The 25,079-nt window shown below is 34.9% G+C and overlaps 2 long non-coding RNA genes across 6 annotated transcripts in view; one reads left to right on the top strand and one right to left on the bottom strand.

The window, feature by feature from the left end:
• Nucleotides 1–25,079, bottom strand: part of LOC144365432 (uncharacterized) — a 153,550-nt gene that overhangs the window by 46,897 nt on the left and 81,574 nt on the right. For 4 of the 5 annotated variants that reach the window (XR_013423853.1, XR_013423851.1, XR_013423852.1 and 1 more), the window contains 3 exons: nt 4,503–4,658; nt 3,768–3,888; nt 1,224–1,281 (listed from right to left, as the gene is read on the bottom strand). This is a non-coding gene — a long non-coding RNA (uncharacterized LOC144365432). The remainder of the gene's footprint in view (nt 1–1,223; nt 1,282–3,767; nt 3,889–4,502; nt 4,659–25,079) is intronic. The other variant, XR_013423854.1, reaches the window with a different exon arrangement.
• LOC144365433 (uncharacterized) overlaps nt 1–25,079 on the top strand; it is a 121,381-nt gene that overhangs the window by 61,608 nt on the left and 34,694 nt on the right. The gene's annotated exons all lie outside the window — the stretch shown is intronic.

The raw sequence follows: 25,079 nt of genomic DNA, 5'->3' as shown, positions 1-25,079 counted from the left end.
ACGTTATCATCTCGGCTATCTGCCCACAGTCCAGGCACAAAGAAGGGAAAAGAGAAAAGAGATGAAATCCAAGTGGGCTTTATCCTTGCAAATAAGAAAGAAAAGCCCCACAGCAACTTTCATCTGTATCTCATTGGCCAGAATACCCTCAGATGGTTGACTGTAATTGCTAAGGAGACTGAGATATAAATTGTGAAATTAACAGCTATGTTGCTGCCTTAAAATCAAAGGGTCTATTAGGAAGATAGAAGTATGGAAAAAATGTAATGGAGTTGCCATTAGTGACACTCTCTCTCTCTCTCTCTCTCTCTCTCTCTCTCTCTCTCTCTCTCTCTCTCTCACACACACACACACACACACACACACACACACACACACACACGTATAGTTTAATTCCAAAGTAAATTTTCACAATCTGGCTTTTCATTACAATATGTCTACATTCACTGTAATATAAGTACCTTGTAATTTTTCTTTATTAGGACTGAGAATGCATAGCTCATTATATAATTTTCTTTGTGTCTTAATCAGTTTTTCAGCACTGTGACTGAGATACTTAAAAATAACAACTTAGAGGAGGAAAAGTTTATTTTGGCTCATGGTTTTACAGGTTCAGTCCATGGATACCCAGCTCCATTGCTCTGAGTCTAAGGTGAGGTAACTCATCATGGCCGAAGAGTGTGGTGGAAGAAAGGTGTTTCCCTCATTGCAGCCAGGAAGGAGAGAGAGCGAGAGGCAATAAAGACAAAATATAAACCCCAAAGACATGCCCTCAGTAACTTACTTCCTCCAGCCACATCCCACCTGCCTACAGTTACCACCAAGTTAATTCACTCAAATTATTAATCCAGAAAATGGATTAATCCACTGATTACAGTTCTCATGATCTCATCATTTCACTTCCAAACATGGCTACATTGGGCATGTTTTCAATACATGAGTTTTTCAGGGGGACAATTTATATCCAAACCATAACACTTCATAAATCCAGTTATAACTCATTTTCTGTCATGAGAGTTCAATTTAAGAAATAAAAGTTTATCTGTTTTATTTCCTCTTTCACTTTGTATTATCTTTTTTGGGCTCACTTTGCTTCACTTGAGTGCATTGTTAAACCTATCGATATTTCCTAGGGGTATAGATTAAATGGATTTTGAAAACTAGAAGGTAATTATTTTGCTATTATTTTGATAATTTGAAAAGTTAGGATTAAGTTTGATTACCTGAATATTATATTCAGTTTTTTTTCCTATGAGAGATTGTTTTTCCAGGCTTTATAGGCTAGAAAAAAAAAAGAGAACAATGTGAATTTGTAAAACTATCATTCTAATTATGACCATTTCCATAGTCATTTGATCTAAGGTACTGGCTTTGTTTTTTAAAAACAGAACATAGTCATCAATCATTCATTTTTCAATAAGAAAATTTGCTTTTCTTAGTAGAGTTAGGGAGATTTCCATCAAGTTTTTCAACTGTCACTAATGCTATCTAATGTAAAAGATAGTGTCTCACAGGATTGTCCCTTTGCAAATGAATTTAGGCACAGTTTCAGCTCTTAGGGACATTTAACTCTTTAGCACAATGGTGAACCTTTGGGATAATAAGAGTAATATGGACAAAAGACCCATACTTTGAAAATGTTCAATCTTACCTTTGTGTCTGTGTCCATTTGTCATGAATTCCTGAAGCTTTTTAATTTGGATGTTAAAGCAATTATTATTGTACATTATCCTCAAGGGATAATGAAGCAATGAGAGACAACCAAGGTAATTGTTAACTAACAGGATGGCTTTAATGATTGTGAGTTGGGAGTCTTTTTTGAACCAAGAACAGCTGTTCTTCTAAAGTCTTTTATTTTATTTATTTTGGAAATGGATAGTTTACCACAGCAATCAGTCTGACTTCCAAAGATGCAATTACCTAACAGAATAAGCATCAATCAACCCTCTGTGGGATCAATTCTAGGGCTTTCAAAAACACAAGGAAGGTTTCTTGGCTATTTTTAAAAATTTGGATATGATCTTAAATGTACATTTATATAAAAGGCCACTATATAAATTTGTTTAACTAACTTTATTGAACACCTATTCTATATATAAAGAGAGAGAGCAGCTATTAAAGGAAGAAATAAAATATTTTTAATCCATTAAGGAAGTTATATGCTATATAAAAACAGATAAGAAAATAAGCAATTATAGAAGGGAGTAATTGTAAATTTGTTTTAGTGCCCATTAAGATTTTGTGGCTGAACGACAAAATAATGACTGTAGTAGCATTATTCATAGAATTTATAAAATGCTTACTAAACAGCAATGAAAATAAACCACTACATGTGAAAATGCAGAAGACTCTCATAAGCATGATGTTGAAGTAAAGAAAGCAGACATAAAGAGTTGTCATTTTAATCCCATTCCACTTAAAGTTCAGAAAGTTGTTTCAAGTTAACAACAGTGGAAATTCTGGGGATGTTGGCCATGCTTTTTCCCCATCATCTTAATTTGGATGCTGATTACATGGGCATTTCCACGTTGTGAAAATCTATAGCACTATTCATGTGATTTGTATATATCTCTCTGTGTATGTCATATTTAATGACCAAATTGACCTCTGGCATTAGGAATCAGACTGGTAATGATCTTTGTGTAAGATACAGGAGATTTTTATCAGGATTGGCATAAATGGATTTTGGCAACACTAATAATAATCTTCTTGAAAACTACATGGTGGTTAAATGGGTGTGTTCACTTTATGAATATTTTGTGTGTGTTCATAATTTGCACTTTCCTATATGAACATTATACAGAAGCTAGAAAATCAAACCAAACAAAACTTAACAAATACTCAAGATGCTTGTTACATTGCTGTAGTCTGGATGAATGGGGTATGCCAGATCTAGGTTGTTGACACTAGACTGATAGTGATGAGCACCTGTCGTCCCTTCTGTTGTCCCCTACAATTGCCATAACTTGTCTAAAAAGAACCAATTCAAGGTGGTTCTACTATCCATTTATCAGAATCCCTAAAATTTAGACAACATTCTGATTTTCCTGGTAACCAGATATTCCACAGCCATGTTGAATATTTGTCTCAAAAATAATGAATCATTTCTCTTTAAAGTCCTGGTTCCTTTTAGTGGAAGATAAGGTTAGAAACTAAAGTCTGAGTGTCTGGAATGCTAATCAGACTGAGTATTACATTATTAAAGCACTTTTTAGACACTTTTTAGAAAAATTGTATCTGAAAATGTGCATTCAAGGAACTCTCATGCATGGTCTGATGAATTGCCCCTGGAGAAAAATTGGTATTTTCTATCAAGATTACAAATGTATATAGCTTTTGAACCAGCAACCCCATTTTCAGGAATCACCAGACAGATATTTTGTGCAAGCATAACATCATATATTGTTTGTAACAATAAAAAAATGCCACTCAAGTATCTTCTCAAAGGAAGGTTGGTATATTCACACAATAGACTATTTTGTAGCTCTTTAGGGGAAGGGGGGATGGTATGAGTGGGATCTTTAGCATGGCTTCAAGGTTGGCAAAGACTGTGGTAGAAGCGTAGGAGTTATAGAAGTTGGAGATGCCATTGCATAGTAGAGCTACCAAAGTAATAGAGAGAAGTTCCAGCCACAAACTGAGAAGCAATCTGTTCAGAAAAAGCAAGAAAAACTACAAAGGTCTCTGAATTTGGGTTTGCTACAGACAGAAAATAAAGAATCCATCAAATTTAGATGACATACAGAAACTGTTTCAGCTCTACAAACCTTTCAGAAGCAGCAGCTTTTCATGAGGTTGAAGCTAGTGAGCCAGAGGAAATGTATCTAGAAGTGAAGATGAATCTGAAGAATATTGGAAGGAAGCACCAACATCCACTGGATTCCACTCCTTCAATTAAAAAAATCACAGGTTTGCTGATAGCCAGAAGCTAATGAGCATATTTTAAAAATCTTACCTTGGAGGTGTCCATGACTACAATGATTAAACAATATATTTGGAAAATCAGATGTTGAGTGAGTGTAAAAGTAAAAGAAGTATTTTTTAAAAAGAATGTCATAAGACTAAATGAGAATAACAAATCAATGAGAGTTTCAAATTGGAGGTAATTTATTTTATGTATAGATTTCAAGACATTTGCTCATTTTATGGTTTCATATGATGAATTCCAAATATTTTAGATAATAAAAATTATAGCTGCTATCTTTTCAGGAATAGAATATTTCAAAAGCAAAACTATTAGCACACTGAAATAAAGTAAGCAGTTATCTTTATATTTAAATTGTTAGCAACTACTCTTAACTCTTGCTACCTGAACTGTCTGACTCTCAGGAACAACCTTGTAGAAAGAAAATATTGTATTGGGGGAGGGAAAGTGTGTTACTGAACTGAAAGTAAGTTTAGATAACATTAAAATACAGCTTTTTTTTCTTTTGAGCATTTGTTTTGTTTCAAGTTATAATTAACTAGTTATTGAGTTGCTCTCAGTGGATACTGTCACTTACCTCTTTAAAATGACCATTTTTTTTGAAATTTCATGTACATTGTTGTTTGAGATAGCCCACTTCACTTTAATGAGTCTTTTGTAGATTCATTGGATTCCAAAGAGCAACTATTTGCACCAAAATAAATCATGTGCTGTCCTTGGTTTTTATTTTTAACTATTTCAGGTAAGATTTAAGAGAGAGAGAGAGAGAGAGAGAGAGAGAGAGAGAGAGAGAGAGAGAGAGAGAATAAGTAAGTTCTCTTTGCACTGATATGGAAAAAACTTTAATGAAAACAAAAAGGTATATTATACAATGTCATATGTAAAAAACATTGAACTGGTAACCATATTTGCTTATATTTATAAAGGGAATCTCTATAAGTATTGAGAAAAAAAGAAAATAACGTGTTTCTTTGTTGAGATCCCAATTTGGAACAGGGTCATTAACTGTAGGGGTAATATCAAAAATTTTTATTTAAGTTTTTCTTTTAAGTTTTTTTTTAAAAAATATGTGTTCAAAGTCATGTGTATTACATATCAAAATATTAAAAATAGGAAATTTAGTCACACTAGAAATTAAATAACTAAATATAATGTAAAAATAAAAGACATTATCTGTTGATCTTATCAACATTTCTCTGCAACATAATCATTTTATTTTTTTAACCACTCAAGCAAAGTATAATTGTACTTTTTTCTTTATAATTTAACAAGCTACATAATTTTCCAACTAAATGAAAACTTGATTGTAACTAATGTAATTATTGATTTATTTTTTTATACTCATGCACATAAAAAAACAAATTGACTGTAACAATACATTAACTATGGAATGAACAATATATTAGTATCATAGTATTTTTTGGCAACTGTCCTTTGAATTCATTTCATAAGCATTGCACTATCAAATTACTTTGTTTTTAAATCAACAGTAGTAATTACTCATTCTGTGGTGCTTACAACAAATTTCTCACCAGGCTATGTTCCACATTTTTAGGTTCATTTTAAATTTAAAATGACCATTGTTTCTGTACACTGCAAGTTTTTACTTTAAAACAGTTTTATCAACTCTTTTTTACATAAAGAGTTGTGGAAGTTAGTTCTACTGCTCCAAAGATTTATATTAAAAGTCAAGCAAACAGTGCTCACAAATATCTATTTTCCCCAACTTATTCCTGGAAAAATAAACATACACCTTTTCCAATCTTTTTGTCTAATAAATGATCATTTGATGGAGTTCTGGCCAATAAAAACAGAGGGCAGTGTTGCTGCTATTTCCAGGCTTGACCCATAGAAACCTCCCACCTACAACTTCTATTCTTTTTTTCTTTTTCTACCCAGAACTAAAGGGAAATTTTCTTGACTTAGAATTGGAAGATGACCAAAATAAGGCTTGGTTCCTGAATGGTTGCACAGAGCAGAACTGGCATATTTCCTTTTCAACAACCTACATTTGGCCTATCTAGTATTCAATATTTATGGTGTTAAGCCCTTGATAATTTGTTATAGAATTAATCTATCTGACAAATAGAGACAACCATCTGGCACATCTAAAATTATTTCCAGGCATGGTTATGCATATATGGTTTATGTTAAAACTTACTGCAATTTTGTCTTCTACTGAACATAAAAATATAGAATCAGGAAATATTGTAATCTACATACATAATATTGAAAATGGACTTTAAAATTTGAAGAATTATTATAATTAGCCAAACATTTAGGTCAAAGAGAAAACAATAGTATACTTGATTAAAACATAATAGTATATTGGATTTTTCCATTGAAAATATCCAATCTGAAGGATAGATAAAAACAAGGAAAAGTGAATTTTGCCTACAAGATCCATGGAATGCTATCTATATTTTATGAATGTGTGTGTATTTTTTTTTTGTACCAGGGATTTTTTTTTCTTTGTACCCAAGAGGACTTAATCACTGAGCCACATCCCCAACTCATTTTATTTTTTATTTTGAGACAGGGTCTTGCTAAGTTGCTCAGGGCCTTGCTAAATTGCTAAGGCTATATTTGAACTTGTGAGCCTCTTGCCTTAGCCTCCAGAGCCACTAGGATTATAGGGATGTACTCCTTGGCCCAACCCATGGTTTACTATTAAGCATACATATGGATACATATGCATATTGGGAATACCAGAGGAGAAGAGAGAAAAAGAAATAGCCAGAAGATGTATTTGAAGAAACAATGGCTAAAAGTTTCAAAATTTGATAAAAGGCATGAAGCTACACATCCAAGAAGCTCAATAAATACCAATGGAATAAATTGAAAGAGATTCACATTGTCTTTGTTTTTTCAGACTACTATAACAAATTACCATAAACTAGGTAGTTTATAAACAATAGAAGTCTATTTCTTACATTTCTGGATACTAGGAATTCCAAGATCAAAGATATGATCTCACTCTTAATAGAGGGCACCTTTCTGTCTGCATCCTCACATGGTAGAAAAGGCAAACAAACTCTTTGGGGCCCGTTTTTTAAGACCACTAAACCTCCCAAAGTTTCCACCTTTTCATTCTATCCTATTATGGATTAGGTTTCAACACATAAATTGTAGGAGGATACAAACACTCAAACCAACACACATAAAGAGATACATTATAACCAAATTGTCAAAAGACAAAAGAAAAAAATGTCTTGAAAGAGTAAAGAGAGAACAACTTTTCACATACAAGAGATCCTCAAAAGGCAGTGGGAGAACATATCTAAAATATAAAAGAAAAATAAAACTGCCAACCAAGAATTCTACATTCCATAAAATTATACTTCAGAAATTAAAAGGAACTAATGACCTTCTTGGATAAATGAAAGCTGAGAGAATGTGTTGCTGGTACATCTGCCCTATAGGAAATTATAAAGGTTTGTGTTTCCATACCCTCATAATAAAATATATAAAAAGAAAGTTAAGAAAGCAATCACATTCACAAGAGCACTGTCCTGTGGTTGAAGATTGGAAAACTAGTTATGGTTAAAATGTCCATACTACTTAAAGTGATTCAATGTTTACAGATTCAATGTTTTTCCCATGAAAAATAGCAATTATTTTTACACAAATAAATATATTCTAAAATTCAGACAGAATAACAAAGTCTCCAAATTTAACCAAACTGATTCTGAGAAAGAGGAGAGCTGGAGGAATCGTACTTTCTATCATGAAAATGTCAGACAAATGAACTTTCAGTAAAAGATGCTAGAACAGACAGTGGAGGGCATTATATGCTGATAAAAGGGTTAATACATCCAGGAAATATAGAAATTATAGAAATTGCATGCATCTAAAACATAGCTCCAAAACATATGGAGAAAAAACTTGACAGAACCAAGGGAGAAATAGACAACCCTACAGTGAGAGTTTGCCACTTCAACACCAACAACATAGCTTTACAAAGTACCATGAAAGACTCTCAGGAAGGGCTTATCTCACTTCACAAATCCTGTTGAAAAGAATGCAATCACATGGGGCTAACTGGAAAACTGTGGGGGATTGCCTGGGCATGTAGTAAGCAATAATTGGCCTCTCCACACTTGCCCTCTAAAATGCTCCAATTTATTCTTTGCACTTTCAAAGTAATTGAATGAAAGTGTACTTGGTTACTTAAAAAATATTCTGTGGTTTCTTCCCATGGAATACAATTCAGTCTCTTTAAGCCTGTCATTGAAGGCCCTTTACTGCCTGGACCCAACAGTTTTCTATTCACATTTTCTGCCACTTCCTAAAGACACCAAAAATAATAATGACACTTTCAGATTTTTTCTCAGATTTTTTCTTTCAGCAACACCCTCCTTCTTTCCTTCATGTAGAGTGTCTACTTATATTTCCTTCTTTTCTGCATTGTCTTCCTAATCACTTGGATCAACATTAGTGGTTCTCTCCTCAGGAAACTTCCACACTACCACTCATTTATATTTCAAATATAGCACTTATTCTAGTCTCACTTGTCTAATTCTCACAGCTCAAGCTATTTGGTTCTTAAAATTAGATTGCATTAATCCTGTGAAAACAGAAAAACATAAATGTGATGCTCTCAAGTTCTTTCTTGAACTTATCTTGATTTGGGGGCAGGGTATGTGTTACAAAACAGGAAAAGCATAATCATGAATTGAAAGCTTTTGGATATTTTATGGAGTAGCCTCTGTACTGTACTGTGCTGTACTGTTCAAAGAAAATTTTGTGACATATTTAATTTTTCATTGGGAAAACAACAACTGAGGAGAATTTATTCCTCAGGACAACTTATTAAGTCAAGAAGCGTAGAAGAAACAGATTAGTTCTCTTAGAGGTCTTTGTTAGATAAATAAGAAAATAAGGAGGCATAATAAGAAAACTATCAGGACAATTGTGTAGGTTTAGACTCTAAAAAATTATTGGCAACCTGAATGTTTGACTTCCTGCATTGCACAGAGGACATCAAACAAACTCTGCTTATACCTGCAGCCAAATCTGTCATTCCAGTCAAGCCCCTGCATAGACACTGAATCATATATTGAGTGACACACATTAATAAGGGAAGAAACTAGGCTTGATAATAAAATATAGTTTTAAGACTTTTCTCATGAAGTGGTAATTCTAGGAGGTAAAAGAGGATAACTTAGGTGGTGACGTTTCTGCAAATATGTGTCATCATTAAAAATGTATTAAGTGTCTATTTGTGAGTCATGAAGTGGAGACTCTTAGGCAGGTACTCAGTAAAAAACATATGCATTTCTTTTGGAATCACGACATTCCTTGAATTTTTATATTTGATTAACAATTCTTTCATAGCTCTCAGTAGAATTATGAGATTACACAATGAAATTTATTATTTGAATAGTAAGTATACATTGTTGAAACAGCCATAGCTATTCCAATCTTAAAATTAAACTGTATTAATCCTGTGAAAACTAGCAAAATGTAAATGTGACACCATGAATTTCTTTCCTAGAACTTAACTTGAGTCGGGGGAGATGTGTGTTGTGGGTCATAACAAAACCATGAACTGAAAGCTATTGGAGATTCTATTATAAAGATTTCATCTTCTTCAATTTATGAAGCATATAAACAAGAAAAATATTCATTCCTTTCCTCAGATGATGTTCTTTGAGTTAATGAACTACCCAAATTTGGTCCCCTTTAAGAGAAAGATGGGAATCTGATATGAAGTCATGCTACTTTTGGAAGTATAATAATTCACTTTAATTCTTAGTTTCCCTCATTCAGTAGGCAGTGAGGAATTGAATCAGGAGCAGGAGAAGTCAAACTGGGACTGAGAAATTATGTCTTACTACTCAGCAAGTGATTTGTTGTCTACTTTGAACCTCGGGAGAATAGTAGAATCTGTCTGCAGATGCAGGCAGGATTTTCGACTAACTCCATTCTCTATACAAGGCCAGAAATTAAACACTATGGTTACCAATGTTCTGTTAAATAGAATGCATACCTACACAATTCTCTGAATAGTTGATAATCTGAAAGTTATTGGACTCATACTTCTTTATATCAAACTAGATCTGTATTAGAAGTCATGGGCTTTGGATAAAAGTAGAAAATATCTCGGGAGATATATTTGAAAAATATGGAAGGTAAAATACACACTACTGTCAAATCCATTTGCAAGACAGAAGTAGAAAACACCCATAGTTTAGATAGTTTCTTTGGCAAGATTCTGCCTGATGTTTCCTGTCATTGAGCTGCACTTATATCTTTAGATTCTTCAATATAAGTTCTTAAAATTTACAAATATTTTATGGCTGATTTCAATAAAAAGACATCATCTAAATATAACTCTTAAAAGTTATCTCTGGGGCTGGGGATGTGGCTCAAGCGGTAGCGCGCTCGCCTGCCATGCGTGCGGCCCGGGTTCGATCCTCAGCACCACATACCAACAAAGATGTTGTGTCCGCCGAGAACTAAAAAATAAATATTAAAAAAAAAATTCTCTCTCTCTCTCTCTCTCTCTCTCTCTCTCTCTCTCTCTCTCTCTCTCTCTCTCTCTCCTCTCTCACTCTCTTTTAAAAAAAAAAAAAAGTTATCTCTGTGGGTTAGGGGCAGCTCCCCAGGTCAGGTGGAACCTGTCTGCTGATAACTCATAGTAGTGGGACAGCAGTGCATAGGCCTGAGAAGGGGGATACAGGCAGTCCCAGGGCAACTGCTACAGTGACAGAAGAGGCTTTATGGGACATGGGACTCCGTACTTCTCTTACCTCATCATCTGTCAGCCTAGCAAACAAACTTCCATCATGTCCCTCAGTGAATGTTCACAATGAGTTAGGTGGCAGGCACACTTTTATGTGCAAGAAGACAGGGAAGATCCTTAGAGTTATGCCCTTCACCTCCCAATTAGAGAGATAAATACCATCTCAAATGTCAGCAGGAATCCATTCTGGGAAGAGATTTAAAACAGCATGAGATGTAATAGTTACTGGATTCTATGGAAGAAATTTTTTTCTAGAAAGTCACCCACCCTTCACTTGTAATAAGAAGAAAGAGCCAGTCAGGCTGAGTGTATCCCCCAACACAAGAGAACAGGTAGTATAAATGATATAATTAAACAAAACAACAACAACAAGACCAATATTTCTAGAAAAGAGAAATAAAGAGGATAATAGTATTAGGGAGGAGTGGCAGTGTAGATAGGGAAAACAGGTTATTCTAAGAATTTTGCTGCAAAGAAGCAGAAAAGGAAGCTGATGTCTGGAGGATCATTGGAGGATTTTTGTTTTTATTGTTGCTTTTCAAAGGATGAATGCCATTTTAGTAAGTTTGTGTGCTGAATGGAATGATCTAGAGGAGTGAGAAGAATCAATGCTCTGAAAGCAGAATTTTCAGGAACAAAGTTTTTAGAAGTACATTGTGAAGATATTGCCTGATAACAGAAAGGACCCCATGTTCCCAGGAAGGTGAACAGATGGGTCAATAAATTTAGTTATGGAAATATTAGTGATGAACTAGGTGTTAGGTCAGGAAATGATGTTTGAAGTTTTTGGGAGAGGGAAAAAAGATATAAAAATAGATGTTTAAATTATGGGAGATAAAGCAATTAGAGAAATGTCAAAGAAAACAAGAACTTCTTTGCATTGCTGAAAGTGTAAATAATGTAGCTATTTTGGATAGCAATTTGGCAGCATTCAAGGAAACAAAGAATGTGTGTATATGCTATTTCTCAGCTATTACATTCTTGGCAATATAGTCCAAAGAATCTTTTAAACAAACACAGAGACAAGAGAAGAATCCACATCCTGGCATTGTTTCCACATTGGAAATGTGATGTCAGTCGAGCCATGGCTGCATAAAATGTCAAAAACGCATGCAGAATTCAGAAGAACAGATACATTTAACACATATCTATAAGGCTGGATGTCTAAAGCATAATGCTGAGTCTAAAGTGGCAGAGGCAGAAGGAGAAGCATGATTCAATTTTTTGAAATTAAACATATAAAACAATCTTTCAAACTGTCCTTTGATTCAAACATATTAAAGTTGGCCTGGATGATGGGGAAAGAAAAATGAAGTATAGATGGGAGATAAAGACAAATATCGAAAATGAAACAATAATAGTTTACAATTACTGTGACTGGTCTGTAACACATCCAAGGCCTCTATACAGCAACAATAACAACAACAAAACCAAAAGACTGGATATACAAGATAAAATACTTTAGCATACATCCATGTACAGAAGAAAGAACAAATTTATAAGCATCTGCTGTAAATTTCAGAGAAGGAATATCCTCTACATTTTCAAGTTACCAAGGAAAGAAGAGTAGAATTACTGCTATTACTACTAAACGAGTGTTATAGGAGATTGTTGATAATGAATTTATTTTGTGTGTCACATTCATAGTCCCATTTTAGTCAATTTAAATGTTCACAAGGGCTTTTTTAAAGGCTCATTTTACTTCTAATCTTGTCCATTATTTTTGCCACAAAACTTGAGTATCTCAACAGAGACATAGGACAAGGAATGTATGGGAAAACTAACTTCAAGGTTTAGGATGAATAATTGTATTACCGTTAAATACAATAGAGTTCTCCTGGTTACCTGTGTCATGTTATTTCCTGTGTTCAATGTATGATTTCTCAAGAATGGCACAACTGAAAGTTTTGAGGTGTAAAACTCTTTCCTGTTGGGGGGCGGGGCTGTCCTGCACATTTTAGGATCTCATCAGTATCCTCGTTTCTACTTACTAGCTGTCAATAGAACCACTCCTGTAGCACTTGCAACCAAAAATGTCTCCATGTATTGACAGGTGTTCCTGGGAGCATGTCAGAATGCTAAACCAAAGGTTGAATAACTCCAAAGAGGGTGACCAAATTACTGCTCTATATTCCTCCATAGACTGCCTACTCTTTGTAGGTAATCAATGCATACTGTTGTGGTTTAGTTATGAAGAGTTCCCCAAAAGCTCCTGTGTGAGACAATGCAGGGCCTTTCAGAGGTGAAATGATTAGATGATGAGAGTTGTAACCTAATTGGTGGATTAATTCAATGACGAATTAACTGGGTGGTAACTGTAGGCCAGGAGGGTATGGCTGGTGGAGGTAGGTCACTGGGAGCCTACCTTTAGGGTTTATATTTTTCCCTGGTTAACTGAGCTCTCTGTTTTCCAAGTGTCATATCCTGAGCCGTTTTACTCCTCTACACTCTTCTGCCATAATGCTCTGCCACACCTAAGGCCCAAAGCAATGAAGTCAGCTATCTGTGGACTGAGATCTGTGATACCACAAGCCAAATAAACTTCCCTTCCTCTAATCGTTCTTGTCAGGTCTTTTGGTTACAGCAACAAAAACCCTAACTAATTCCCATGGGGTACCCACAAGTAAGAGAATAATAAACAAACTAAAATTTATATCCTGAGTGTCTGTGGCCATACTCCACAAACATACTTTAACATTTAGATTACTGGTTGAATCAAGTGCAATTTTGATATGGAACCAATTTGGTAGTTGCATATGGTTATACCTTGTAATTAACAGAACCTACTGTCATGTTCTTTATTTGTTTCTCCTAGTACAGTTTATTTTCCCTGAGGGTTCATTGCTATATCCCTTCCTCGTGGTATGGTATCTAACACAGATTGTACCCTCCATAAACACTGTCAACAAATGTTAATTAATGAATGCACAAACATAATTATACATTTCACTAGAACTGTTGCAAGTATCTAAGAAATTATTTAGTAATAGAGAACATCTGTTATTCTAGTGACTTAGAAAGGTTTTATACCTTCCCTAAATGCTCCTTGTACAATTCTAGTTACCTGAGTTGCCTCTCAATGTATCTGGCAGTTCTAGCATGGGCTTTGGAGTGAGATATTCCAAAGTTTGAATCCCAGCAACATTATACACCAGCACTGTGATCTTGACTATAAATAAATGTGACACTACTTCACTTAGTGGATTGTGGAGATGGTAACTCTAACAGCATAGGCAAAGCACTGTGCTCACTGTCAGCTCAGAGTTGGCATTTAAGGAATGTTAGATGATTTTTTTTTGTTTCCTCCTATTTGCTCCTGATTGGACATCTTATGATTGGCCTCATAAGATTTATTTTGGTGGGGTTTGTGTTTGCTTGTTTGCTTAGTTTTTGTCTTTGTTTTAGCACTTATCTAACTCTGTTTAGATATTTCTCCACTGAGAATATTTATTCAAGAAAATTAGTTATTCAGGGCCCTACTACCTTGCCTATTCCATTTCTCAAGCTGAAAATAAATTTCCATTAACTCCATGTACTTGTATATAATTGCATTCTGTATTTTGTTGATGTTATGATTGTTATGAATGTTATGATTTGCTTATTATTAGATTTTAATGTAATGACATCCTAATATAACCATGCTTCTTAAAGTATTTGACATTGAATTGCAGTTTCTTTAATCTTAATACAGAGGAAGGATAATTATATTGTAATTGTTAGAAGATATTGTTAAGGGCTTTTACACATTTTCCATTTAAGTTAAATCACACACATAATATAGTAGCTTGAAAATATTTTTTTATGCTTAAAATGTTTTCCTTCTAAGAAGGTTTGCAGCATCAAATGCACAAAGATATCCTGTTATCTTGAAAAAGATTATACAGGTTGTACATAGGCCAAATGTTGTCTTTCTAGAATTTTTTAAAGGGAAGCATTTACATGACTTTTTAGTTCCTAGATGAATTTCATTCTTCCTTTGATATTATATTCTAATTTATCAGCAGGTTCAATGTTTACTCCCACATAAATGCTCCCTTTTAGAACCAGAAATACTTGCAAGGAATCCAGAATAGCTTACTGTATTAGTTTAAAATTATATTTTATATAGCAAGTAAGAAAGCTTTTAAAAAGCTAATTTGAAAACATACATTATAATATAAAAAACAAAAATAGTCAAAACTAAATGAAAAAAAAGCTCTCTTTCTTGCAAAAAAGGACAAGAATCCAGAAACCCAGTCTAACTCTGCTTCGTTTGCCTCAATCTGCAAATCTGAGAGAATATCCTGGCTAATTATTTGCACTCCATATTAATGATACATCCTTTGAAAATAGATATAAAAAGAAAGAAGATTCCTCAGAAGATAGTGGTACACTGACACTTCCTCAGTGCATACTTAGTTAACCAAGATGTATGTGTGGCATGAGCGTGTGCACACACACTGACACACACATATGCATGCATGCATACATGCAGTCCAATAATCCCATTTCCTTTCCTATCTTGTATTCTTCTCCTGTTTGACCTTTTCTATCTTCATCCACTTTTCACATTTTCCTCATCTCCTCTTATTCTTATTTATCTTTACATTATCCCCTTTAAGTCCTCACCTCATTGTTCCCAGAAAGGTATTTTCTAAGGCACCTTCAGATCTCTCTTTCTCCACGAAGACTCAAGGATTCTCCTGACTTTATTGATTGTGCAGCTCTGGGCACATTCTAAATGGCATCTCACAGAGAAACCAAGATGAATAAATTTATATTTGCCTCATGTGGCTCTAGAACAACCAATTATGCATTTACATTTATCATGTCATATATATTCTGTCCCATTTACTTCCCACAAGAACAAATATGTTATTTCCCCATTTGGGAGATAAGGAATCCATTTTATAAAAGTTCAATAATTTTCCCAATATTAAACAGCTGGTAGGTGGAATTGCTAAATTAGGAACCCAGATTTGTGACCCCCAAACCCACGATTTTCCTTCTGCACTACTGATTATCCTCACCACCAGCCTACCCCCCTTGTCTCTTAGAACACACTGCATCTGCTTGGGTGATGGATCAGTAGATCTGTGTTCTAGAACACACCTGTCTTACCCATATGGCATGGGGACTCTTGAAATTCTTGCTTACATCAAATTCATAAAGCAGTAGCAATGTTGTCAAGGACCAAATTTTGTTGGAGATCTTCTTCCCATAACTTCCACTCCTTGCTCCTGAATTAGTTTTACCTGCTTAACATTTTGTAATCCTCCTCCTACCCCATCTGCCACACACAGGGTTAAGACCATGTTCTGCGTGTACTTTGCATAAGGCCAGAAAATTCAATAGTAATTCCTTAAGTTTTACTACAATATCAACTGTTGGTTTAAGATTCTCAAATTTTGTTTTATAAAAGGGACAAAAACATTGGCACACACACAACTTTGGTATCCAAGGGGAGGCTTCTTTGATATTAAGCCTCATCTTTTCTTGCACTTTCTAGAAGTTGTGAGACAATATCCAGAACTACTCTATGAAAATGCCCTTGGGCACCCAGAGGAATCCTGAGTCTATAAACTCATTCCCCCTCTTTGCAGTTTCTCTCCTGTGTCAGTGGATTCTCCCAGATCCTTACCAGCTGCCCTCAATGTGAATAGCTTTGCTATAACTTTTGAGTTACTTTGGAAATACAGTTTCCAAGGAAATCTGACTTGGTTTTAATCAGAAATAACTGTAGTGTTTTCTGACAGCCTGCTAAGTGCTTTGGCTGCAATCCATTTTTGAATTTTATTTGTTACCTTGATCTTAAGAGGTATGCAACTTGGCTTACAAGCAAAGTTGGGGAAAGAAAAGAAAAGGTAGCCCAGACAAAGAGTTTCATGATATATTATTATTCTTAACTTTGCCTTTATGATCAATCAAATATAATAAAGTCTTGTAAAAAATGTACAAAAAAGAAGTTGAAAGCAAAGAGACATAAAGAGGAAAGGAAGCATCTCTATATCTCATCACTAAGACAACCTGCTTCAGAACTTGGGTAAATGCTCTTTCAGGCCTCTGCAAATTTCACTGAAAAAGGAAGGAAATGGGAAAAAAATAATAAAAGTAATAAAATGTGTTGTGTATTCATATGTATCTACTTTGGCACGTTAAGATCCCATTAGGCTGGGGTTATAGCTCAGTGGTAGAGCGCTTGCCTAGAATGTGTGTGGCACTGGGTTTGATCCTCTGCACCACATAAAAATAAATAAATATAATAAAGGTATTGTGTCCATCTACAACTAAAATAAAAATTTTAAAAATTCTTAAGAAAAATTTAGACAAAAACTGAAAGTCCGGTTTAATGAAACTAATGGGGACACTAGGAGAATGTTTGCCTAGCTTTGGAGAAGCCAGCCTAAGGATGACATTTATTCTACTCCTGAGAATCCTTAACTCCTTCTGATCACCAAAACCTTAAATACTATACCTCAAGATGCCAGCTTGGATCCCTTTGCCCTCCAAAACCTTCCGTGTGAATGGTCTTGTCTGTCTCATGTGTAAATTAATCCAAGGAAACTTACAAATTAGTGGAAGGGAAAATAACATATTCAATAATATATTATGAGGACAATACTATGAGATGGATGATTCAAAGCTAGCTTTTCTCAGGGAATGGAGAAAGAGTATAGGGATGGTTGATACAGAAGTGCTGTTGGTGCTGGGCAGGAATGGGCCAGATGGTAGTGGAAGAAGGTGTTCTAGCTGCTGCCCCAGGCTGAAGGGATAAGGGGGAAAAAGCAGTTAGTGAAATTCAGAGTGTACATAGTGGATTCCCTGGTGGGAACTGTGATCCTGGGTGGGATATATCCCCTTTGTACTCAAGCATTTAGTAGAAATTTTTTATACTTTAAGTACAAAGTGAGTTTTGTTTTTCTACCTCTTACAGGCCTCTATGAGATAATAAATACAGCCCTTGTGAACTGATGACTGAAAGGGCAAAACTACTGTTGAATATCTGTTGGAATAAGACAGGACTCCTAAAATATTACCAGGAAAACAAAAATGTAGTTTCCATCATTAGGCAATATTCTTCATCTACCTACCACTCATTGACATTGGTTCTTTTCCCCACTTAGTGGTACTAGAAACAGTGAAAGGAAAAGTTATATAGCATTATATCTGCTTTTAGGAAGATCACGTTTCTTCAGGGTAATTGCACATGACCAGACTCAAGTAGGTGATCATCCTAGAGCTATTACAGAAGTCTCACATATTTTTAGGTTTGTATGTGCAATAATGTCACCTTCAACATGCAACGAGCTTCAGAAACTGAGAGAATGAAGCAAAAAAAAATTTTTTTTGTCAGACTCATCAAGTGTTCTTAGATCTCCATCTTTCCTTAGAATAATTTCTAAAGTTGTTCCATTATAGAATCAGGAAACTATTACAAACAAATTTTTTTCTAGTTTATGTATATTGTGTACTGTGACTCTATGATGTTTGTTGTGTTATGTTGTCCATATCTAATTTTACTCTAAAGCTGTTCTTTTTCTTATTTTTTACTTCTTAAATGCAATATCATTTGCAGAAATAATACCATACAGCCTTTCCCTTGTAGGGAGTGCGTGAGAATAGACTGCTTCATCCTCTTATACTATAGTGCCAGCTATTAAACAGAAATTCTGTTTTCACAGAGTGCAGCAAATATAGAGGTAATTTAGCAATTTATATCTCTTCTGTCAGTTGCACGGGGGACTGTACAAAGTCTCTGTCCACACTGTAGCCAGATTGAACTTTGTAAAAAGCCAAATTGATCTCATTACCTGCCTGATTCGGACTTATCAATTGTATTAGGTACTATTGGGATCAAAAAAGAATTCTTTGACAAAGCCATGTGATCCCATTCCTGCCCACCTTTCAGGATTAATAGTAGCAAAGGATCATGTGACCAGAAGGGAGGCTGCAGGGCCACTGCATCATCAAGAAAGGAGAACTGAAACAGGATGGAGAAATAGATAACAATAAACTGGGGAATGAGAGACATAATAGAATAAATAGTTTTCTCAACAGTGCCACTGAAATTAGAGCAAAGAGAGTAAATAATAAATGACAGAGGTACAGATGGAAGCTCTTTGGAAGACCTCATGTATCCAACTATAGTTATTCTTCTGGACCACAGCAAGTTGACTGTCAGGTGCCATGTATTCAAGAACCTCTTTTATAGTTTCCCCACATCCTCTTAGAAGAACTACAAAGCATTAGTCTTTCATCAAGAACACTTCTGATTGATCTATTTCTTCTTCAATGATGGTCTCTTCATTTATGTTTTATCTTCCCTTACTTTCTTCTTCAAGGCAAAAATCAATTCTGGTGAACTACATATACTTCTTAGAAAATATATATATATATAATCAGTTTAACAGTTAACCCTAGAATGGTGCTATTTATTTTCCCTTCTGGTGCTTCAATCTTGTTGCTATACCACAATCTGTCAGAAGATGTCAGTCTTACAACTCAAACTAATTTTTCATCCCTCTAACAAGTCAACTTAAGATACAAGGCCAAAGACTTTGAAATTCCCTAAAACTTCAAACAACAGCATATGATTTGGTGCACTAAGATATTGTCTATGAAAGTTCAATACATCCTATTTGAGTTTTACAGAGATGAAATCACTAAGCAACAACTACTATTCACAGGCTTTTTCTAAATAATTGAAACCAAACCAGTATTAAAACAAAAGAATCATAGATCTATGGAGTTGGAAGAATCTTGGAGTAAATGAAGGTGATCACTCTCCCCTCTCTACTTGAATCTGTTTTATATAAAAATGAAATATGTATTTCTTAGCATAACCACATTCTTGTATTCATACATTCATTTCTTTATCAAAGCAGATTTTTATTGAACATGTTCCATATACTTTACAATGGATTATTGCTAAGGATATACAAATAAAGCAATGAAACAGACATAATCCTTGCTTACTGTCATGAGTTGAATTGTCTGACCCCACTCCAACCAAAAAAAAAAATTACTTGAGTCTTAACCCCCAGTATATAACATGAACTTATTTGTGCTCATACTGGAGTAGGATGGACAGTGTGACTGGGATCTTCATAAAAAGAGGAGAGAAATACACAGGGAGATGATGGCCATGTGGCAATGGAGGCAGAGAGTGGCATGATCCATGTACAGCCAAGGAATGCCAAGGTAGCTGACAAACACTGGAAGCGAGAAAGGCAAGGAAAGACTTGACTGTGCAGGTTTCAGTGGGAGCAGGTTCCTGCTAACACCTCCATTTCAGACTTTTAGCTTCCAGAACTGAGGTAATAAATTTCTGTTGTGTTAAGCCACCAGTTTGTGCTACTTTGTTACACCAGCCCACAGAAGCTATACTCACAAACCATTGTACAAGGCAAACAGGTAAATCCATAGAGATTGATAAATGCTCTTCCAAGAGAAGTATGGAGAATGCTTGGGAAATATGAGAAAAATGCCCATTTTTCTAGAACCTCTAGGAGGAAATATTTCTGAAGGAGATGACTCTCATTCCCAAACCAATCAACCAAAAGAACAAACAAAAAGATGACAAAGAAATGCTCAAGTAATTTATTGGGAAGCAGTTATGCCATTTATAAGTAGAGAATGGCACCTAACCCTCTCACCTCCCTATGGACATTCTTGGTCCAATTCAAACTCTGATCAACCATCAAAACATTGTTAGAGATGAATCCCAACCCAGATGTTAGGAGACTATGAATGTATCAGATTTAACTTGCAAATATTTTCGAATAAAAATATTTGTATCATGATACTAAGAGAAAAATCAATGTCTTTCATAGGTTTAATTACTAGAGAAATCAATTTGGCACTAGAACCCTCCACTTGCCTGGACCTTCATCTTCACCCTCTTCACTTCTTCCAAACCCCACCCTGCTACCCCTACCACAATCCAATCAGTGCTCTGGATTTCCAGCATTCTCTCCACTTTTCTCTGCATCTGATTTAGTCCAGTCTGTGCTGATTGTCCTCTGTTTCTTCCTCATTGCACTTGCTTTTTCTGGAACTTCTCAAGTGCCCATCAGAGCATTTGTTACCCCTGCCCCAGTGTTGTTCCTAGCTCCCCGTCTCCCCTCTAAGCCTGAAAGTCTTTCTAGGGCTTCTCATGCGCTTATCACTGTAGCTTTTCTTGTGAAACTTTCAGAGCATTTCTCAAAGCCCTTCTCTAAAGCACATTTCTTAAGCATTGAAGAACAGGACTTGTCCACCAGCTCTCCCTTGGAATGGGACAGTCACTGGACCACTGAGTCACATCCCCAGCCCTATTTTGTATTTTATATAGAATCAGGGTCTCATTGAGTTGCTTAGAACTTCGCTTTTGCTGAGGCTGGCTTCAAACTTGTGATCCTCCAGCCTCAATTTTTTATGTTGCTAATTTCAATTGTTCCTGGGGCAGACCATATTGCTTCCAGTTGGAGAGCCTTGAATCAAAAATGATTTGGATTGGGGAGATACTCAACATGCATAAATTCTTCTACACAATCTTTCATAGCATTTTGTGACCCTCAGGAAATTGGGAGGATGCAAACCAGACCTGGCTTCCGGTGTGTTGTATAAATTTAGCCTGAACTGAACTAAAACACACTCTCCTTCTCCTTTCTGCCTGGCCCAGAAATGGAAAGCTATTAATACAGGCTTTTTAAATGATTTAATTATAATACTGAAAAACAAGTACAGTGGTTAAGCAACTAGAGAATAATTTATAGCAACCTAGCAAGTATTTCCTCTATGAAATAGAGAAAAAAGTAAAATAAAAAACTCAGCTAAGATAAAGAGAGATAAACATTTCAATCATAAAAATGGTATCAATCATAATTTCCTTATTTTTAAAAAGCCCAGAGAAAAATTACTTATAATCACAGCACCTTAAACAAATCAAACATTTTCCATTTTTTTCTTTGTCATTTATGGCCCATTATGCACTTGCCAAATTCTCTTTGTTTAATTTGCTTTTGGACATATTGTTATATATCCTTGGAATACCTTTTATTGTATTCTGTAACTAGAAAATTAATTGATTTGATCATATAGGGCCCAATAATATAAGTACTCTATAATATACACAAGTAATGTATTACCAAATATTTAAAGAAGACTTTATTCCTTCAAGATTTTGTTATTAAGATGAACTTCAAGAGAGCATCCCCTCTGTGATGCATTCTTGGTCTTCCTTTTGGAGTTAATTGAGTGTTTCTTCCTCTGTACATAGCACTGCAAATGAATTTATCAAATTACATGATAATAATTGTTTATTGCATTTCTCCTTAGCTAGAATCTGAGGTTACTGAAAAAGGAAGAGACTGTCCTATCTCTTATTGTAAGGCTTATGTACAAAATCATACCCAGTTTACAATAGAGTAAGCAATAGGTGAAGGGAAGAGGCCAAGGAGAGATGGAAAGAAGGGCAGGGATGAACCAGGGAGGGCATGAGAGATTTTGCTGAAAGAAATGAGTCTGATATATGCAGATGTAGTTTGACTAAAGCACCTGGAGCAGCAGCTTCAAACCTTAGAAAAAGGAATGAATAGTACCGGACTTGCAAGGGGTTGAGGCCTGTGCCCTTAAAATCATTACCTCAGTGCTTATTAAACTGAACAGCTGACGCTATTGTCCTACATTGCCATTGTGTTTATTTTATGATCCATTATTAGTCAGAACAATACCCAATAGTGGGGTATCGTTATGAGAACTTAATTATCTCTTAGTAGTAGTAAGAGAGAGATTTTGAAGATAACTTTTGCCTCTAAGAATAATATAGTTTTTTTTTTCTTATTAGTTTGTAGCAGAAGATAGGTTGGGGCTTTTGTTGTTGTTTTGTTTTATTTTATGTTTAATACTTAATCACAGACTCATTTTAGTAATTATTGATGTATTAAGATTACATACATAGGAAAAAAATTATATCCATAGTTTCTTCTACACATTCTCCATCTCCCTCACTGCCCTATCCTCTCCCACATACATCCTAATCTCTGGGCAAGAGGAAAATGCCTTTCTTTGTCAGGCTTCCCAAAAAAATTCATAATAAGAATTCAAAATCCCTTCCATGGCACATGTGTATGTACATATTTATATATCCATGAACAACTGAACAGTTTCTCACAAATTTGTTGTAGAGGGATGCTTAATTTTTAATTTTTTTAAGAGACAGAGAGAGAGGATTTTTCAATATTTATTTTTTAGTTCTCGGTGGACACAACATCTTTATTTTATTTTTATGTGGTGCTGAGGATCCAACCCAGCACCCCACGCATGCCAGGTGAGAGCGCTACCACTTGAGCCACATCCCCAGCCCAATTTTTTATTTCTTTTTAGAAAGCAATATTGATTGGTTCTGTCTCTGATGATAATTTGAATTTGGTAGTAAAGTTAATCTTTTGAGGCTCTTCTCACTAGATGTCACGCAGGTAAAGACACCATGATTTTATAGTCTTTGAACTTGGGTGGAAAGTCAACCACTTATTCATTTATCTATGTATTCACTTAAGTTTTCATGAAGCAAACACTTGTCAGATGCCTACATACAAGGATGGGACTAGGACCCAGGTAGCAGAGGTACTAATATTAATGAAATTGAATCACTTAATCTTAAGGATCACACAGTTTAGAAGGAAGAATGAAATAAGTAGTTGACTTAGGTTTTAGGTCTTCGTTAACTTGGGCCATTGAAATCCGTGGTAGTGGTATTTCCTTGTGGTTTTAATCTGCATTTCCTTATGACATAAGAGAGGTTTTCATGTCTTTATTGGCCATTTGTACCTTCTTTGGTGAACTGCCTGCTGTGTTCTTATTAAGAACTTGTAAAGATTGCTTGTTTATTTTATGTATATGTTCTGAAAACATTTTGTTTTGTTTTGTTTGTAGAATATATTGCAAATAGTTTTTTTTTTTTTTTTTTTTTTGTCGTGCTAGGGATTGAACCCAGGGCGTTGTGCATGCTAGGCAAGCACTCTGCCAACTGAGCTATATTCCCAGCCCCGCAAATAATTTTTCTTTCTTTTTTTACTCTTTGTGACTTGTAGTTTCAGTTTCATTTCAGTATCTGTGGAAAATTTAAAAAATTTTAATCTAATTCAGCTTAACAATTTATAATGGTTGTATATTTTATGTTGTATCTAAGAAAGATTTGCGTATTATGAACACAACGATTTTCTATGTTTTTCTCTTGGAATTTTTGTAATTTTGGATTTTGATTTTATGCCTGTGATTCACTTAGAGTTAATTTTATGTTATGGTGTGAGGCTCATTTTTTTTCTCTATGAAGATACATACTTTCTAATGTAATTTGTTGAAAAATATATCTTTTGTCCATTAAAATAGCTTAACAGCTTTATTAAAAATAAAATTACTGTGAGGATTTGTTTAGGGTCTATATCTGGATCTTCTATTCTGTTTTCTTGAGGTATATGTGCAGGTTTATGCCCACATTACTGTTGTGTTATAGTACATTTTGATAGCATATAGTACAAGCCCTCTAACTTTTTTTCCCCCAAAATCATCTTGACTATTCAGGATCCTTTGCATTTCTATAAGAACTTTAGAACTAGCTTGTCAGTTTTCATCAAAATAGAAAAAGCAGTAATCAAATTCATTTAGAATAAAACAAGAGGCCCAGAATAGCCAAAGCAATCCTTAGCGAGAAAAGTAAAGCAGAAGGCATCATAATACCAGGCCTTAAATTATACTACAGAACTATAGTAACAAAAACAGCATGCTATTGGCACCAAAACAGGCATGAAGACCAGCAGAACAGAAGACATAGAAAGAAACCCACATAAATACAGTTATCTCTTACTAGATAAAGGTACCATAAACATACATTACAGATAAGATAACATCTTCAACAAATGGTGCTGAGAAAATTGAAAATCCATACATAGCAGAATGAAACTTCTCTCACCTTGCACAAAACTCAACTTAAAGTGGATCAAGGACCTAGGCATTAGACCAGAGATCCTGCACCTATGAAAAGAAAATGTAGGCCCCACACTCTATCATGTCAGCTTAGGAACCAACTTCCTCAACAAGGCTCCTAAGGCACAAGAAGTGAGATCAAGACTCAATAAATGGGACAGTATCAAACTAAAACTCTTCGCAGCAAAGGAAACAAGATCATGAAAGAGAGCCTACAGAATAGGAGAAAAATCTTCACCACCTACCTCTTAGAGCATTAATCTCCAAGGATATATAAAGAACTCAAAAAATTTAAAACCAAAAGAGTAAAATAACCCCATCAATAAATGGTCTAAGGAAGTGTATAGACACTGCTCAAAAGATGAAATATGAACAGTTAACAAGTATATGAAAAAATGTTCAACATTTCTAGCAATTAGAGAAATGCAAATTAAAACTAAACTGAGATTCCATTTCAGTCTA

The sequence above is a fragment of the Ictidomys tridecemlineatus genome, chromosome 7, assembly GCF_052094955.1.
Source record: "Ictidomys tridecemlineatus isolate mIctTri1 chromosome 7, mIctTri1.hap1, whole genome shotgun sequence".
Lineage (NCBI taxonomy): Eukaryota > Metazoa > Chordata > Mammalia > Rodentia > Sciuridae > Ictidomys > Ictidomys tridecemlineatus.
The sequence above is the reverse complement of the archived record's forward strand: the minus strand, read 5'-3'. Positions and strand labels throughout refer to the sequence as shown.